The sequence below is a fragment of the Lichenostomus cassidix genome, chromosome 4 (assembly GCF_008360975.1).
Source record: "Lichenostomus cassidix isolate B80296 chromosome 4, HeHo_3.0, whole genome shotgun sequence".
Classification (NCBI taxonomy): Eukaryota; Metazoa; Chordata; class Aves; order Passeriformes; family Meliphagidae; genus Lichenostomus; species Lichenostomus cassidix.
This window is the reverse complement of record NC_139484.1, coordinates 54,261,628-54,275,316: the sequence shown is the minus strand read 5'-3', so window position 1 is coordinate 54,275,316 and position 13,689 is coordinate 54,261,628. Positions and strand designations below refer to the sequence as shown.

General features: G+C 37.9%; 1 long non-coding RNA gene across 2 annotated transcripts; it reads right to left on the bottom strand.

Moving 5' to 3' along the window:
• Positions 1-1,059: 1,059 nt before the first annotated feature.
• Positions 1,060-13,388, bottom strand: LOC146438511 (uncharacterized). Of its 2 annotated transcripts, none has more exons than XR_014851805.1 (6): positions 13,310-13,388; positions 5,831-5,966; positions 5,105-5,180; positions 4,933-5,014; positions 4,320-4,389; positions 1,060-3,545 (listed from the first exon to the last, which is right to left on the bottom strand). It is a non-coding gene; the product is annotated as an uncharacterized LOC146438511 (long non-coding RNA). The 2 variants fall into 2 exon arrangements; XR_014851806.1 differs by lacking the exon at positions 13,310-13,388 and adding an exon at positions 6,177-6,313.
• Positions 13,389-13,689: the final 301 nt, after the last annotated feature.

Sequence of the window (13,689 nt, the reverse complement as noted above, 5' to 3'; positions counted from 1 at the left end):
AGACCACAAAAGTAAACACATAATAATCTGAATTTGCCTAGAGCATGCTGTGTAAAAACTGAATGCCAGCACTTGAAACTATGGGGATGGCTTTACTACAAGAGGCCAAGCAAGTCTGACAGCTCAGAAAAACTTCAATTAATGATGAAATAAACCAAAAAATTTAATCTTACTATTTGGCATAAGAGATGTTGCCTTTTCTTTTTTCTTTACCTGCTCCCTTATTTTACCCTCAGAAGGCAATTAAAGCACATTCTTTCCCAATAAAAAAGGACATGATTTCATTGTCTAAGACATGCACTGAGTTTACATGAGCAGAAAACTGGCTGATTATTTTCTCATACAGGGATCAAAAATGTGATGGATGGCCACTAGCTGCTTTACTGAGTTGACTGACCATCATGTTGCATGTCTCATTGTTTTACAATATAGATATGCTGGCATTTAATATCCAAAAGCAATGTATAATATGGGGCTTTGAGGAGGGGAGGGAAATCAAATCTACCTAGGGATACCCACTCTGAATCATATGAAATACATGTTGACCTCCTGTTGAAAATGCACTCTACCTTCCAAAGGTAGACATGTAAGTTGTATGTGATTGAAAGGTATGGGTCTATCTGTGCAATAGATGGTATTAATTATGTAAGCTTCCTCAGTTTTATAGTTTATTGTAAGAGATATTATTTCATTATTTGTATCACTACAATTATGTTTGTAATGGGATTTTAATTGATTTTGAATCCAATTTAAAAAATCCCTATTTTTAAAGCACACCTCAGCTGCTGCCACTTTGAATCTGTGCCAAGCTGGCAGACTGTAACTCATTGTGTCATCATTTAAATGTCTTGCTGCAGTGCTGGAGTTAGGGATTTGGAAATCATCTGCATTTAATACAGTCTCTTAACTTGCAGCCATTTCAGAACTTAGGAATGCTGCAATCTTCAGTAAGCATGCTACTGACAGTCAGTAGGCATCTGGTAGGATTGTGTTTTTTTACTTATTCTTGACACTTGTTGAGCTGATAATCTTTTAAAGTAGTGCAATTGTTTTCCCGCTACATGGTTGGAGTTTGGTTTTACCTCAAAACCTTATTTACCCAGATAAATTTAGGATTTGGAAGGCATGCAATTGATCAAACACAACTTATAAACATCTTTCTTTGTTTTGGACACAGCATACATCCACATCCAAACATCCATGAGGTTTGAGGTGGGTAGAAACACAGACAATGATTCCTTCATTTGGGCTCCTTATTGCCACTCTATGCACCTCTCATGTAGCTATTTCTGGACCTTTTTTATACCCACGTTGATTGAAAATGTGTAGAATTTGAGCTGACATGTTTTAGATAATTATATGTTTTAAGATACAGTGGCTATTTCATACATGCAAAATCCTTTCTTAGTATTTGAGATGACTTCACATAAGCTCATTTGACTATAAATAGGGGATATTAATGCCCTCAGGCTGAAGCAAGAGACTAACAAGCATTGAAAACTGTGGTTCATCTTCCACAATCATGTATATTTGGGTATTGCAGATGATGATCTTGGTTCATGTTTCAATCTGTGGAGCTTTCCAGAGCAAACTTTCCATTAACCCAGAAGATGCTAAAAGGTTAATTAATCACTGACAGGGTCTGAGGGAAATTGCAGCAAACTATTGCTCAGAGGTATTAAAGCACTCTTTACAATTGGCTTCAGGCAATATTACCTAATCCCAGGAATGGCTTTAACCCTCAGGCAGTAGTTCATTGTGGTTGGCCTCAAGTGCAGTCAATAATCTGTGTTTGCTATTAGGGCTTCACTAGTAATTGAATTTTGGTTTTGTGGAAGAACCAAGCATTTCAAAGAACAACAAAAAAAAAAACCCCAAACCCCCCTAACTCTGTTGTAGGTTCTGTGATTCTGTGTCTTTTGCTAGCAGTTTTGATAACTATGAAAAAATGAACTTAGAAGGGAGTGTTGCCTACACCTGCTTCTGAAAACAAGAATTTGATCTGCTTTCCTCCCTCCTTATAGGTGAGTGCTTTAACCACTAAGCTTTGGGACATTGATTTTTTTTTTCCTCTTGAAACTGTTCCACATTTCATAAAATGTTCAGACACTAATTAGTGCAGGAGCTGGCACCTAACTACCAGGACACACTTTTCTTCAGAGCTGTGCAAGTATTCACATAAATGAATGAAGAGGATATCAAGCCAGATAATGAGTCAGCTCCAGGACTGGTATGGTTATGTCGGTGCAGGGCTATACCTCGGCTAATTAGCTCATTTGAAGAGAAGAGCTAATTAACTCTGGAAGAGCAGTGAGTGGCTGCTTCTTATATGCAGCTACTATTTCTGCCGTTCACATTTGCAGTACCTGTGTATCTCAGTCTACTGTGTAGACCTCTGGATGCAGCATTCCTCAGTGCAGACCTTTCCTATACTCTGAAAATGTCCTATGTGGATGTGCTTAACTCCAGCAAATTTGTGTTTGGTCTTTTTTTTGGTTAATCCCTTTCATCATCTTATCTCTACCTTTGTTCATCATGCATATTATAATACTGAAAACTGTTTAGCAGCACAGGTTCTTGCTCTAAAATAAATGAAAAATATTTGGGGTGTGAGAAATGTGACAGAAGCCATAAAATTGCACAGACCAGAACAATTTCTCCTGCCTCCCCTGTTTTGAATGAATGTTATTAGGAACTGCTTATCTGACATACCCCAACCATGTGGCCAGGCAGACAGGGACCTGGGTAAATGTACATGTGACTTTTCTAGCAGATCCTGCTTAGAACTTCCTATTTAAAATTTGTCTTTCTATTTTCAAATAGCAGCACTAGTATAAAAGATGCAATTCTATTATTCTGCAGTTTCATTTTTTTATATAAACTCTGAATACAGGCTAATACATCTTCTCTCTCCATGATACACTGCAGTGTAACCCACTGAATAAAGAATAACTCCCTATGCAACTGAGCATTATATTATAATGAAGAGACTCAGTTATCAGATTATTAATATTTCTAAATGAAGCAATCATTCTGAAACAAAAGTAAGAAATATTTCTATCCATTTCATATTTGAATTAGGGAGTTTTCAATCCCATTGTTGTAAATTAGTTCAATAAAGCTTGCACAAAACAGGTCCAGATAATAAAAAAAACTGTTGAATTGTTACATAGGTGAAGTTTCTGGGTAGTATTGTTTGCCATAACTCAACTAAACAGGCAAGTGAGACATTTAGACACCTGATGGCAATCTTTCATTAAATTTGGTTAAATATGATTTGTACTTCTTCCTCTATGAGAATGTCTCAGACATAACAATACAATTTAGTTTTGGATAGGACTTAAGTAAAAAAAGCCCACAAAGAAGTCTTATGATGAGACACATAAGGGAGAGATAACACTTCGTGGTTGTGGGTTCAGTGGCTCCCAGAAAGACAGTATACAAAAAAAATTACATTAGCTGGAGAAGTTAGAGGGGAACACCCAGGAATTTTAAAGCAGTAAAGACAGTTATGCATTTTTGCAGCCAGCTGGAGTGAGAATAAACTGGAAGAAAGTGGCAAAGGGAGGAAAAGGTAAGTGAGGTTTATGTTGTGTTAAATGATGCAACATAACCTAATGCCATGCATGAATTGTGTTACTTCAGAGACTTAAACAGATGCTGTTCACTATTTCATAGGGCTGACTGGCCAGCTAGCCAAGCTTTCTTATTGCTATGCCAAGTACAATAAACTTATTTTTGCAAAATGCATGTGATCATCTGCAACAAATTCTACCCTTCCTCACTATCTGCAGTCATCTTAAATGTACTGAACTTTGCAGCAGCTCCATATTTGAGGTTAGGATGAAGACATGCTGAAGGAAATGTGCATTCAAACCCATTTGGTAGCTGAGGTAATAAATAACAGACCTAGTGTTTGTCAGTCTGTCAGCACCAAAGACTCTGAAATGGTTCTGCAGAGCTTGACAGAAACCTGTAAGAGGGAGCTGTAGTTGTCAGACCCCTTTAGCTCCTGATACAATTTTGTGGGAGCCAAGGAAGGACACAGGGTTTGGACTCTAACTTCTTCTGGATACAAGGATGATTTCTGCTCTTTCCATGTGCTTTCCCTCTTGATGGGGGTTAGTTTAATAGTGCATCTGTCTTCCTTCCCTGTCTCCTAGAGAACCCCAACATGATTATTTACATTGGCCACACTGAAGAGATACTTTATGTGCATCCAATTCTTCTGTCCCTGCCTGAAGGGCTCAAGCACAGCTGGTGAGTGGAGACAGATGGAGAAGGGCAGATAAATTGTGAGACAGCTACGCTTTGCTCACCAGACAGTGGTTTCATCTCAACAACTGCCCAACTGTGGAAGCATATTGTGAGTGCCAGGGGCTGTGGCAACTGAGAAAGAGACTTTGATTAGTTTTCAGGAGGTAGAACAAGAACCTGGCACTCTTTTCTTCCTGAAAATATTGTGCTGTCCTAGAAACTGCTTAAAGAAGAGATCCATTTAGTATTATAAATAAGTGTAAGCACAAACAGGTGATTGGTCCTGGACAAACCTTAAGGTGACCCACTTCTGTTAGAAGAGTCACTCTAGTGTGTTCTTGATGTGAGAGACAGATTCAGTCAATATTTTTGCAGTCTGAAATATCTTTTGTTTTTAGGGAAAGATAGTTCCTTGGGTTGGGCTACAATCTATAATTCTGAAAACTTTAAAAATAAAAAAATTCCATGACAGAGGCAAAGGCATGTACCAGCCACTAGCATTTACTTTGGAATAGAACAACCCCTATTGGAAGAAACAAAGCACCTCTCCCATTATTTTTGTTCATATCTCTGAGAAAAAACAATGACAGTCAAAACCAAAGGCGTAAATTTTACCCTTTCTTCCCAATTCACCCAGCCACAGAGTATTAGAGACATTCACCCGTAAGGTGATACCTGGTTACTTGGGAAGTGGGAGAGGATGCACAGTGCCACCTCTTCTTCAGTGGTAGAAGCTGATATTCTTCATTCGTGACAGCTGGTGGGCAGTCAAGATGCAGTCAGACAGCCTAGTGTTTGAATCCCCTTTGAGTGTTTATCTCTCAGATATAACATACATCAATCTTACCTTTCAAAGGTTTCTTTTTTATCAGCATACTACTTCTTCATGAAATAGTTATTTTATTTTATAGAAGATGAATGAACTGTGTTGAAGAGACAAGCAAACAAACAGATCAGATACTGATTTTTGCTTTGACCCATTGCCTCAGCAAAAAGACTTCCTGTGGTCATGATATAAAAATGTGCTACTATCAAATTAATGGCTCTACATTCAAATTTTATTTAGCACTAGAAAAATCAAAAGGAGGCACTAAAATTCCTAAAACTGTGTTAATAATTGAAATAGGGCATTCAGCTTCTGCTCGTAGAGGTGTTACTTGAGCAATACACTGTGGTCTGAGGATAAGGGCTGGAATATATAAATTTAACCCCTAAAAGAACAGAGTTTAAAAGGCTAGAGATTAATGTTTTAAAAACATTGTCTCAAGCTCCTCTTTTAATCCCCACAGAACTGAAACTAAACTGTGTGTATCCATGTAAGTAATACTCCCTGTCACAAGAAGCGAGTATATTCTCCCCACCCTCTTGCCCTCCAACAGGTTATAATCCACCCTTATCCCAAATAAATTTGAAAAATCAGGGTGTATGTCAAAGGATATGATATAAGTTATTCTCAGAAAAGAAATAATGAGAGAGTAATCACTTCACGGACATGTATTAGTCTCACGATGCTGGTGTGTTTTGGAAGTAGATTTCCGACAAACTTTCACTACATAGACCACTTCCCACTCACCTTCTAGTGACATTTACTGGCTTCCAATCAACGACTTTTCCTGTAAACATGTCAGCAGCAGTTGCTTTTTATTGGTGTTGTAGTTTAACCCCAGCCAGAAGTCCCACGCAGCCGCTGGGTCACTCCCTGCGAGAGACTGAAATGTTAAAGATTAATGACTCAAACAATCGCCCATTTGCAAAAGCAGCAGGTGCTTTACTGAGGCCAGGTTTGCACTCACACACACACCCCCCAGCTAAAGGGAAGAAGGAGGGTTTCTGGATGTGGTGAAACCTCTGATCTGTGTAAGAGCAGCCCAGGTGCAGAGGGGGTGTGCACCCACCACCAGAGGCTGACCATGACAAACCTGTTCACAGCAACCTGGGTCCTGCCAAGGGAGTGAACTGCCCCACTCCCCAGCCCTGGATCTTGTATACCAGCCTGGCAGAGCTGTCAGCCATTGGCACACCAGAGACAGTGCTAACCCAGTTCCTGAGTGGCCAAGTAACCAGCAATCCCCCCCTGAAGGGTGGGCCCACAGACACCATTGGGTATTTAAGGCTGAGCATGAGGTGAGCACATGTTTTGACCCTGCCCCCTCTTGGAGTTTGTATCTGATCCAGCTGGAACCCAGGAGCTGGTAGCTGTATGTGTGTTTTTCTCTACATCTTCTGCTTTGTCTCTTTATTCTCCTTCTAATTCCCTTTTCTTGAAACATTTTGGGCAACTTAACATTGAACGGGTTTAAAGTTTTCTAAGTTGAATGAACCAAATTAATACTGTGAGAAGTGTTATATGTTGATTGGCTATTGCACTAAATCTTTTAGCCAAGTTCCTTGATTTTCTATATTTTGCCAGTAAAGTGATTTTGACCTCTTGAGAATAACTGGTCAGTATTTTTCTGGTGTGTTTAACCCAGAGTACAGGAACCTTGGTAAACCCCTTACATTTACCTGTTGAGGCCTTACATCTGGAATATCTTTGGTTAGTTGGGATCCCTGTCCTGGCTGTGTCTCTTCCCAGCTTCCTTTGCCAATGGGACAGTATAGAAGGGAGAAAAGTCCTTAGCTCTGTAAACACTGCTCAGCAATAACAAAAACATCTCTATACTATCAACCCTATGTTCAACACAGATCCAAGACACAGCCCCATACCAACCACTGTGAACAAATTTAACTCTGTGCCACCCAAAACCAGCACACATGGCAAAAGGGACAACAGTTGTTTAACTACGAGCTTAACTTTTAATGGGAAGGCAATTTTTTCAAATATTAGAAATGCAAACACCACCTGGATAATTTGGTCTTTTCTCATTGTCCCCTTTAATGTGATCCCCTATTTGATTTGGGTACTGTCAGAAATCTTCCTCACATTTGCTCATCTGAAGTTTCAAAGCAGCTCTGGACTAGTCTTCTCCTTGTTCAACTCCAGATACCAATAGGGAATACCTTCTTTTCACCATCACAATCTACAGGGATTAGATAAGTCACAAACAGAGTCATTAGAAGCATTATGTAATTCCATATACCAGATACAGGTCTGTGGATTAATGACTAATACATTAAAACACTCTTGGCAGACAGCCTCAGCAGACATGCATGGAGCGGAGATCTAATTTGCTCTTTTAACCTTTCCTTTGTATTTTTGGGTTACTGTTGTTTTTATCACAAAATATTTAATTTTTATTAAGCTGAAAAGCTGTTATAAAGATTTGGAAACCCAAACCTGCCTCTTTCAGGAAAATTTCTTTCAGAGTTTCCTTGCAGAGTTGCCATTTCTTTGATGTTTGACAGGGACTTGAAACCTGGGATAGAGTGACCCATATAGGAAGAAAAGAAATAGGGACACTACATTTCTGCTAGAAAAACTGGGACATCTGGTCACCTCATTTGTTACCAAAAAGAATATCTTCAGAGAATGATACCTCTAGATACAGGGATTTGATGATTTCTTTGCTGTGAGAGGGAAACAGAGACTTTGTTAGTTAAAAGTTGATCTAAATTCCTTTTGTAGGTAGGAATTTTGAATTTTTAAACAAGAAACAATTATTTTACTTGTTAAATTTTCAGTGAAAAGAGATTCCTATGTCTAAAACTGTAAGCCCATTCATGTAATTGACATCATAAAAAATCCAGATACACTGAGCCCCTCCAACATTAACATGATCTGCTTCCCCACTATATACCTTCTTCAAACCTGTTAAAAAACCTAAGAGGTTTATTTTATATTCTGCTGGAATGGAATGTTTTATAGGCAGACAGGAAATCCTTTCCATGGGCCATACATAATAAGGCAGAGATATGTTAATGATGAGAACATGAAACATAACCATGTAAACTCTGAAGGAGAATGTCATTACAATCAAATACATCAGTGAACAAGACTCACAAGTACTAAAGATGCTTGAAAGATAAAGCTGGAATCTGAACTTTTTCTAAATTATGATGTACAGAAAGAGGGGATTCTTTTACGTTCTTAAAACTGGAAAGTTTTGAAACGTGTATTTAGAGAAAGCAATTTATCATTAAAACCATGTTTTGAACCTGGTTTATTACCGGTGGGAAAGATTCCATGTTTAGGTAATTTTAAAGCATTTTCACAGTGACATCAAAAGTAATGTAATCTCTCGTTCCCTGCACCAAACACTTGACTGCCAGGGTGTGGCTAGCACAGGTTTTTCCCATGAGAAATTTTCTTGTGTTTTATAAATAAAGATAAAGTTTGGATGTTGTTGGAACAGTGTCTCAGAACTTGGACAGTGCAGGCCTGGCCAATCAGGCCTGGGGGAAGGCTTCTGACTGACCAATCTGGGTGACTTTTGAGAACTCTATATATGTGATGAAATCAAAACAATAAAGGTCATTCCTTCTTGCCACTGAGAACTGGTGCATTCATTACTCTGCTAGCTGCTCAACAGCAACACCAGGGGATGGTTCACAAACCATTGTTTCACAGCTTCAACACTGCACATCACAACTGGTGAACAAGCTCCACGGTGTTTGGTATGAGGCCCAAACTTTATTCCTTTCAAGGTTCTGTCTTAGCACAGTTACCTCAGATTCAGTCAACAAGAAATGTTTCTGAACTTCTCGAATGACCCCTCTTACAGTTTCTTGACAGGTTTGTTGCTCCAGGGAGGCCAACACTAGTTTGCAACTTGCCAGTGAAACAGCAATAGTTTCCATGATACCTTGCCTCCTTTGCCAGCTTCCACATTCCCTGCTGCACTGCAGCAAATGCACCCAGAGGACCTCCCTTTGTCATCTTAGCAGCTCCTAGCATCAATCTCCCCTTTCCTTTGCCCTTTCTGTAGTACACAAAGCAACATCCAGCCTGTGCCTTGCAATCTCCAGCCATTTCTGCATTTCCTTTGCGCCTGTAAGGGAAAGCATAAAGGACCCTTATCTACAGAAGGCTCTGAAGGACATTTTCAGCAGGATGTTATCTCCAAGCCTTCAGTTCTCTGCAAGGATCTGAATTTTGTTAGTGTACAATTAGGTATAGTCAAGACAGCAGTGGTTTCAGGTGATACTTGCTTCAGTCTTTGATTAACTGTGATAAATCACATAGTTTTGCTAACTGGCTTCAAAGCCTCTTTTTTGTTTTGTTTCCAAATGTTTTTTTCAGGGCTCTGTTAGTGCCTGACACATGCTCTTCATGGTTTGACTACTCTGTCTTCTCCCTCTGCTGCTAAATCAGCTTATGATCAGTTTGCTAAATTGTTCTTTTTTCATATTTGTACTCATTGTGTTACTAATGTTCTGGACCATGGGAATGAAAGTCAATAACCAAAGTTACCAAAGCAACCTTTTGAAGGAACCTTAATTTTATTAGCTCAGGAGTATGGAATTTGAGCCATGCTGAGATAACATCACACGGAAGGTCACACCCAAGGGCTGACATTATCTCTCAGGAACACACACTCCTGGGGTGTCTTATTAATTATAGTTAATTGCATGGAAATTAATGAGCTTTTTCAGTGACTAGTGGGCTACTCTACAGCTGTAAGACAAGCTATATTAACTTCAACTTTTATGGGTTTTGGTCTTTGAACAGTTAAATGCTTTCACTTTATCTTAATTCACTCTTCTCTTCTAGTATGTAACTAATTTTATATTTTTATTGTTTACCAACACCATTGCTGTATGCTTTCAGTAAGAAATTTTCTCCATTTTTATCTATCATCATTTATTTATCCACTATTGTATTTATCATCTATGTCTAAGACAGCAAATTTGCCTATTGACCTTAAGATTCCCCTTGATTTGAGAAAGGTTTAAAAGCCATTTGCAAATATAAATGTCTAAGGGACATAATGCATGATTCTGTTAGTCTCCACCTCTTTTAGAAATTTAGACAATATCCAGACAGCCAATCTGTCTATAATAAAAAATGGAAACAGGTTAATGATGTTGCTGAAAACTAACTTCAGAAGTCTTGTTAAATAGCCATATTAAAAACCTAATACTTTCCCAAATCTAAAGCACTAATGTTAGAGAACACGGACTAGTTCAATGCTAGAAGTGAAAAACCTAAACAAGAACCTGTATTTCTGAAGGAATGTTTTAGCTTGGGGACAGATATTTTGGGTTTCCATTTCACTCGACCGATCTTGGGCCCTTTTGGATATTTCTATACTCTACATGATAAAACTCATGTACTCCGTATTCATACACCTGTAATACTTACAAAACAAATTTAACATTCAAGGCATTTCTATTTTTGATAACCTTTTTGTTGAATATAGAGTGTGGCTGATTTTATGGAGTAACTGTAAGAAGCTGAAAGACATGATGAATGAATTGAGAAAAACTTGCTCTGAAGGAATAAGGATGATGCTGTGCTATCACTGCTGAGTGTTATTCATTATACACTATAAGCACTGCTGCAGAATATTTAGTGGTGAACACTTACAAAGCTCAGTATATCTTAAAAGCCCAGAAGAATTAATTAGGCCTTAAATAACCCTCTGTTAATTTTTAGCACATACTAGTCATCTTTCCACTGACAAGATTTTACAAAAATACCCTTTTTTCAAGCCTTCCAAATATTTCCAGCATCATAATGAACCCCATTTCTAAAATCAGTATCTTTTCATGGAAAACACAATGTTGAACACTTGAAAGATCTAATGCAGCCTATATTCCTATAAAATTTATTCTTTGTAATAATATGGTCTTAAAGTTATGACTCATAAAAACATCATTTTATGGAAAATATAAAAAGTAAAAAGTTTTAAATGAGCATACAAAAATGAACTTAAGACATTAAGTACATATTCATTGCTATATAAAATGTGATTTTTTTTTCGAAACAGTTACAGGCTTGTTACAGAAGAAGGAAAGAAAAGAACATATTAAATAGAAAAAGTTATAACAAAGTTCAGTTTACTTTTGAATTAATGTTGGTGATTCCAAGTACAGCTGTATTTTATGACGTGTTTAACATTTTCAGTTCGAACAACATAAAAATATAAAAAGCAAAAATTTGCATTAAACTTTCAGTTTATTTCTCATTCACTTCAAAATGGCTGTTTCAAACTCATCTCTTCAGTTGTTTAAGATGTAACTTCAGGAAGTATCTACATGAGGCAGACCTATTTGATAGCAAAAAACACTAATCTGGGAGACAAAGACACTAACACAGTCCAATGGTTGCAAGCTGAATTTTGATAAAACTAAGTCTGGCACACTTTTTTAGGAATGAAAACATTTAGCTACTGCAGAAAGTTAATAAAAGATAGAGCAGATTCTCCAGCCTACAGGCCTGTTAATCAGTAATAAATTGTCTTCTTTAAAGGACTCTTGTAGTCAAAACAGCTGCTAAAAATTTTTTTTTTTGGAAAAATTTTGATGTTCTAACCTATGCTAGCTACAAAGGTGTTATAACAGCCTCATCTGGACTTAGAAACTATTAATTCATGGCTCTTGACCTACTACAGAGTAAATCTTTATTTAAAAAAACCTTTTTTTGTTAATTTTTAATATTTCATTGGAACTCCATCATCCTAGGCCACTGGATACTGGTGAGCTGGCTACCAATAAATTACTTCATGCAGATTAAATTAGCTGTGGCATACTCTTCTGGAAGTCAATAAATTTACCATGGGTCAAAAATATCTCATAAAAGACTTCTTTCACAAACCAGCAGCCTGCCTAACTTCTTTGTACAGGTCTGGAACAGATGGACTTGAATAATCTTGGCACCAAAATGATCTGTAAGGATCTATTTCTGTAGCCATTGGTGGAAGATAAGATTTGAGTGAACTTTTCTTTCTCTAACTCCATGCTCTTATAGCAACTTTAGCTATACTTTTTATTTGATATATGAATTATGATCAAATTAAGACTTGAAGAGATCACAAACTACATCACAGTTCTGTTGGAGACAGGCCAGAGGAGGCCACCAAGATAACTAGAAGGATAGAGCACCTCTTCTGTGAGGAAAGGCTGAGATAATTGAGTTTGTTAACTGGAAAAAAAGTCTTTGGGGTGATGCAATTGTGACTTTCTAGGACCTAAAGGGAGCCTACCAGAAATCTGGAAAGGGACTTTTTAACAGGATCATGTCACTACAGGATGAAGAGAAATGGCTTCAAACTAAAAGAGAAGAGGTTTAGATTAGATATTGGGAAATAATGTGTTACTGTGAGGGTGGTGAGGCACTGGCACAGGTTGCCCAGAGAAGCTGTGGATACCCCATCCCTGAAAGTGTTCCAGGCCAGGCTCTATGGGGCTCCAAGTAACCTGATCTAGTGGAAATTGTCCTTGTGTACAGCAGTGGAATTGGAACTAGATGATCTTGAAGGTCACATCCAATCCAGGCCATTCTGTGATTCTCTAATTCTATGAGATGGGGATCAAGCAGGAAATAGATAAAGTACTCCATCAAAGATCTTGAGAATATACAGTGAGGGAGATGTTGCTTTCATATTCAGTGCACAGTAATATTTTAGTTCAAATTACCATCAGGTCAGACTGATGGCAAACAAATGAACTTTGCAAAATATGCATACTTTAAAATAAATACAATGACCGCATTTTCAAACTAGGATTTCTCCTAAATGCTTCTTTCTTGTCCTGCACAACTTAGCTTTTTTTGAAGAGCATAACCTTTCTGAGCATCTACTCAGGCTACTTAAGGTGAGCTCTTCACAGCAAAGAATATACCTGTTTTCACATGCTAAATCTGTATTTGTTATAGTCTATCATATTTCACAAAAGTCCCAGGTGAAAATCTGCCATCTTAACTATTTTTCCAGAAACCTGTGTTGTACATCTAGACTTCAGTTTTTTTAATGGAAGGCTGGATTTCCCTCTGTTACACTCTGGTCACCGAAACCTAGGGCTAAACCAAGGTACTATTCCTCTGGGTAGATGCAAAGAAGAAAATTCCGACCAAATATTCTCAAGAGGTTAAAAACATACAAAAGTTTGCTGGCAAACTATAGAAAATTAAGGAACGTTGGCAAAAAAGTGAATACTACACCACATCACTTACCACAGCACAGACTTAACCTGTAGAGAACCTTATAACTGCCAGTAGGGTTAAACACTGACACACACAAGATGGTGTTAGGTATCAGATGGTTATTATCTCCTGGTACACCTTTTTATACTCTTTCTTCACATACCTAACAGGTGTTTCTTATTACATTACAGTTGGTCACTAAACTATCCACAGGTGCCTTTTCTAGTTAGTCCTACATATCCACATTCTCTGCTTCATTCTCTAACAAAGTTGTCTACCTCTCCTTGTTTAGGGGCACAGCTGTAACTTATTTAGGTTTAGGCTGCCTGCAGCCTTTTCCTATCTTACCACATGTAACCATTTGAAGTTATGTCCCATGAGAAGAGTTAGAAGAAGAAGAAAGGGAGAAA